We start from the raw sequence: 6075 nt of genomic DNA, 5'->3' as shown, positions 1-6075 counted from the left end.
TATCCACTGAGCTTTATTTGCTCAGCGAGTTACCTGTTTAACTCGCAGGTTCTGAGTTGGACCGTAGAGAGTCAGCTTGCAACTGCTGCAGTTCATCTGTAGAAGACTCAGTCTTCAGGGTAGCTACTCATTTGGATGTGTATCTTTTGTCTACCCTTTTTATGGCATGTACAGGGCACACAGTTGGGCCCATTTCATTTTGACACTAGCATCATGTCTTGTAAATATTAAGTACATTATTAATGTAAACAACATCAGCATGATATTATATTCAATATACATTATGATTTCAGCATGTCAGACCATAAAGTTAACCAGTTTGTAACGTCTCGGCTCGGTTTATTCGAGTTTATAGGTGGATCGGGAAGGGATGTTACACCAAAGGTCCCTTGGTTCACTGGACATTCCCAAGCTTGCAGTGCGGGGTATGTCTTTCCAGACCTTGCCATAACCATTCCCTGTAGGTAGGACATTTTCAGCATCAAAGGCACTATGCAGTTTATTTGCACCGTCCCGAAATCAAAGAGAATTCAAGATTTTGCAGTCTTTCCTTCTATGAACTGCACAGTGTCATATTGAAATCCCGAGAGGGGCAGGTTGGTATTCTCCGGGTTGACCTCAAAGAGAGGCTGACCCTTTGTCTTCTTCAGTTGGCTATTGTCATCCCCTGAATAGTGATAACTTTGCCCTCATAAGGAAACTTGACCTTTTGGTGCAGGGAAGAGGGTACTGCCTTAGTATGATGTATCCATGGTCGACCCAGAAGTAGGTTGAAACTGGTAGGCACATCAATTACTTGGAACGGGACCTCCATTACAGTTGGCCCAATTGCTAACTTCAACGTAGCAACCTCTAATACTTCCCTCCGGGTGTTGTCATAGGCTTTGACTATCTGGTCTGATGGACTGAAATCTGCTTCCTCTAATCCCAGGCAGCTAGCTACCCTCAATGGGCAGACATTCAATGCTGACCCATTGTAAACGAGAACCATGGGCACAGTCTTTTCTCTGGTCTGAACAGTAACATAGAGTGCATCATTGTGACTGCTTCCTTGTTTGGGCAAGTCATCGTCGGAAAACCCGATGCTTTGCATCTTTGATGATTAGGTGAAGGTGGACACCAGTACTTCAGGGCTAACCTCCACCGATGTTTGGAGTTGACTCAAAGCCTTGCAAAAAGCTTGGCGATGAGGAAAGGATGATGCCAGAAGTTCCCAAATTGACACCCTAGCCTGGGTCTTTTTTAACTGCGAGAGTACCGGGTCTTCCTTTGGCTCATCTGCCCTCTGGTAGGGCTTATTTTGGACTTTGTCCAAGACTAATGGTTCATACTATCTCCCGCTCCTGGTTATTGCATCGACCTCTTCAGATAAGTCATTCAGGTCTAGGACACAGATGTCATTCATTTCTAGGAATAGTTCGAAAGGATCGATCAATTCCTGGTCAGCAACAATAGCATTTACCCCGTGATTTGGTAAGGGATTAGTGCTAATGTTTGGCTTACTCCTTGGAATAATTGAACCGTTGTCCACCAGGTCTTGGATGCGGTTTTTAAGCGTCCAGCACGCTTCAGTCTTGTGCCCGTTACCCTGATGATACTCACAGTATTCGTCAGCTCTGTAATTCCTTGGTAATGGGTTGGGTGGCGGCCTTGCTTCCAAAGGCTTGATGTAGTTTGCCTTGACAACCTCTCGGAATATCAAAAGGATTGGCATCCCGAGATCAGTATATGTCCTTCTCGACTGACTGCCATTTCTCAGATTTCCCACACGTAAAGGATTCGTGGGGGTGATGCTTGCCACTTCGTGGACTTTGCTAACTTAGCTAGGCTTCTTGTATTTTGAGGTTCCTGAGTCTTCTTTCAGTTGCCCCGTTTGAGTTAAATCCTCTACCTTCGTAGTAGTGGCAATGAGCGACTGGAACATCGGTAAGTACTGAGTTTGCAATTGTTGCTGTAGACAGGCAGCAGGTTCTTTATAATTATGTCCACCTGTTCTTGCTCAGAAGGCCGGTTGATCATTTGGGTGGCCTTGGCCCTCCACCTCGTAAGGAACGAGGAAAAAGGTTCATTGTTTTTTTGTTTGGTGGTCTCCAGCTCTCTCCGAGTAACGTCCACCTCTATGTTATAATGATATTGCGTATTAAACGCATTGCAGATGTCTTCCCAGGTCTTCATTTTAGACCGATCCAGGCTAACAAACCACCTCAAAGCAGCACCGGTGAGTGATTGTTGAAACAACTGAGCAAGGAGCTCGCTGTTCAGTCCGAACGGGTTTAGGGCACCCACATACATTTTCAGGTGCGTTTTGGGACAAGTGGTTCCGTCAAACTTGTCTATGTTGGGCATTTTGAACTTTGTTGGCAGTCTTGCTTCGGGGAACAAGGACAAGGAGTCCATGTCCACCACTTCCTTGTGTGTCCTAAGGGCAGTGATCGACCTTTCCAGCAATTCCAGTTTTTCTCTCATTTTCTGAGCTTCCAGCTCAGAAGCAGTTCTGGAGGGCATGTCATCCGGGTTAAGGGCAGGGTTTGTCGGTTCAGCAGCAGGTCCCTGATTGGAGGTAGCAGGTCCACTTCCCCCAGCTGAAGCCCTATTTCCATTATCACTACCTAGTTCAGCTATTAGGGCAGTTCTCTGGGCAGCTAATGCCTCATTCATTCTAGCCTCCATTCTGGCTTCCAGTTGTTCTATGAGATTTTGAATGTCAGTAAGTGATGCCATTGGTGCAGTTGAAGTTGGTGAAGCTGGTGAGGTTGGTGATAGCACTGTAGGTGTGACTGGAACTTGGATAGGCACTCGAACAGTGGGTACCTGATAGGATAAAGGTAGCTGGATTAGGGTACAGTGGGTAGTATTCTGTATCAGGGTAGCTGAAGTAGATCGACTCTTTTGTCCAGTTGTGCATGACTAAAAAGAATATTTTGTGTTCTTTTTATTGTTCTTAATGTTTATGAGCTGATATGTCATGAATGCGCACAACATCACGTCATAATTCGTCTTAATGATATGATTCACATCATTGGGTGCATACAGCCCTAAAGGATAGATTCTATAGGCTACGACACAAATAGAGCATTGGCTTATTAAGGGACCCTTGAACCTTGAGCATGGATATACCTAACCACATGTGAAACAAGGAGTTTCGCGTGGGTCCGACAATACGCATACTCATGGGCCACCCCCAAAAGGATTAGGGATGGTTTGCGGTAACAGGGAGGACGCTTTGGCTGTCCGTCGACATAATCAAGGAGACCTGCCGATCAGCGCTGCTTGCTATCCAGACTCAGAAGTTTGAACAGAGAGAGAAGAAATTCATTTGAAATTCGTTTTTTATGCAATGGAGAAAAAGATTCTCAATTCGTGCAAATAAATAAACAAATTTCAGTGATTTAAAGTAAATTTCAATTAGGTCCAAATTCTCCTTATTAAGCATTCTTAAAGAAAGAATACTTAATCTTTGTTGGGGTACCCTGCAAAACAAAGCATAGTAAAATAATACCCTAAAAAAGGGCAGGTTAGTTTACACAACAATTGTAGTCCACTTTATGTAAAACGATTACATAAAATTCTCCAGCAGAGTCGCCAAACTGTGAACCCCTCCCCCACAAATAGGCATATAATGAATATGACTTAAGGGCAGAAATGCACGTGAATGTGTGAGTCGCCACCTTGTTTAATTATTTTAGGGTAAACTAGGAAAAAACCCTAAGTTGACTCTAATTTTAATTAACCTAATTACTAGATTAATTATCCCAATGTTTAAGGCACAATCTACGAACCCGAGGTGGATCCCGAGACTATGTCATGCTGATCAACTAACCAATGAATGAATGCTTTGCAAGGTAAATGATGTAATCGGACCAATGAAAATGTTTAAGTGATTTCGACTTGTCGCTCGGGGTTAAATCCCGAATATGTCTACGTACTTCCGTTTGAATGGAAGATCAAAGTCGACGTAGTTCGATAGGCTTTTTTTAAAGGGCTTTGAATGGGTATGCTTAATGCATGAGTGTGTGTATGCTTTGTGCATTTTGTTTAGGCATTTTGCCAAAGAATTGATTGATTTTCTATTTTAGGCATTTGTTGCCAAAAATTGATATTTGATTGGGCAATTTATTGCCAAAAATTGATGTTTGGGCTTTTGTTGCCAAAAATGTTGATTTAAGGCTTTTAGCCAAAAAGATTGATTTAGGCAATCAATTTGCCAAAAGTTTATGTAATTTAGGCGATTGTCGCCAAAATTGATTATTTGAAGGCTTTTAGCCAAAATGGGTTGATTTAGGCAATTTGTTTGCCAAAAAGTGTTGATTGGACGATTATCGCCAAAATTGAGTGATTTAAGGCTTTTAGCCAAAAGATTGATTAATTCAAGGCTTTTTGCCAAAGCTTCGATTTAAGCGATTTGTCGCTAAAAATGGTTGATCTTACTTATAGGCAATTTGTTTGCCAAAAGTGATCAATTGAATTGCAATATAGGCAATTTATTGCAAAAAAAAAAAAAAGTGGTCAATTAAGGCTATTTAGCCACAATTATTGATTAATTGGACTTTTAGCCGAACTTGTTCGAAATAAAGGCAATTACACTGTAGTTATTAATTAACTAGGCTTTTTAGCTAGTATGTTCGGATTTAGGCTTTAACACCACGATTATTAATTAACCGGGCATTTAAGCTTAATTATGTTTAATTGAGGCAGTTTATTTGCCAAATTGATGACGTGAATGCATTTATGCAGCAGTTTAATTCAGAATTGGAGTAGAAGAGAAATATGCACAAAATGCTGAAATTAAGTAGACAGGGTTTCGTTATTACCTGAGTCAAACGACGGCCGCTTCTTAGCTTCAGCTTGAAAATTCCAGATTAAGCTCCTCGTTTTGGGGATATTAATTAGAATTAATTTAATTAAGTGACCAAGTATCACAACAGCAGAATAATAAAAGCCTACACTAAATGCAGAAAAGCAATAAAAGAACCGCAAGGAGCGTAGAGGAGAAGAGAGCGTTCGTCAACACAGACTGAGTGAGTAAAAAAGTCGCATCGGGGCTGTTTATATAGGGAAAACCGGGCTGGAGGGCGGCCGCTGCCGCAGCGGAGGGCGGGCGCCGCCGCCGTGGCCGACGGACTTCCTAGTTTTTCGTTCCAAAGGCTTTTTCGGGAGTTCCGTACCTTCGAAAAATATTCCGGGACCAGTTCCGCGATCCTCGTAATTTTCCGGACGTTTCAAGTACCATAATGGTATACTTTCGGTGAACTTTTCGAATGACTTCTGGTCCGGCCGGACTATTTGCAGTCCGTGAAAACAGATTTTTTGAGCCTCAAAATTTGAGTATTCGCAGCTACTAGATTTTATCTATATTTCCTTCAACGATGATCTAATTTTTTCATTTTAAAATATTTGTTATATAATAATTGATTGAAAATCGAGAGTAAATATATTAAAATTAATTGAAGTTGCATAAATTTTAAGAAACTGAAATGTTTTTATTTTTTTTAGTAAATCAGAAAATATGTTTTATACTTAAATAACTACACAAAATAAAACATAACTGTGCAATAAAATTTAGTATTATATCATTGATAATAAAAATTATATTTTAAAAAATAAATCAACAGTACATAAATGAATGCAAACAACCTACAATGCTCATATTCAAAATGTTATTTTGAAAGGAGATATAGAAATATCATTTTCTTTTTCAATTTGATGCTACATGTTGCATAATGCGAGATTGTCACAAAATATAAATAACTATTATATTTATAAAGTATTAATATAAATTACTTGTTGTATTTATTTAAATCTTAAATTAAAACTTTAATACTAAAAAGTCATAGAATATGAGATGAAAATTAAAATAAATAGTTGATATTATATATAAAAATAAAAAAATATAGTGATGAGTATTAAACGAGCAATAGAAATGTGTAATGCATGTCATAAAAAAACTAATTAATCAATATAAATATAAATTATAAATTTTGTTTTTGAAAAAATTACCCGATCCAAATCAATTAAAAAATTTTATATAAAATTATGCAATCCCCATTACACGGATTAATGACTAGTTTATATTTA

This window comes from Jatropha curcas, chromosome 11, assembly GCF_041381405.1.
Source record: "Jatropha curcas cultivar XTBG-Jc1 chromosome 11, XTBG_Jcur_1.0, whole genome shotgun sequence".
NCBI lineage: Eukaryota > Viridiplantae > Streptophyta > Magnoliopsida > Malpighiales > Euphorbiaceae > Jatropha > Jatropha curcas.
The sequence above is the reverse complement of the archived record's forward strand: the minus strand, read 5'-3'. Positions refer to the sequence as shown.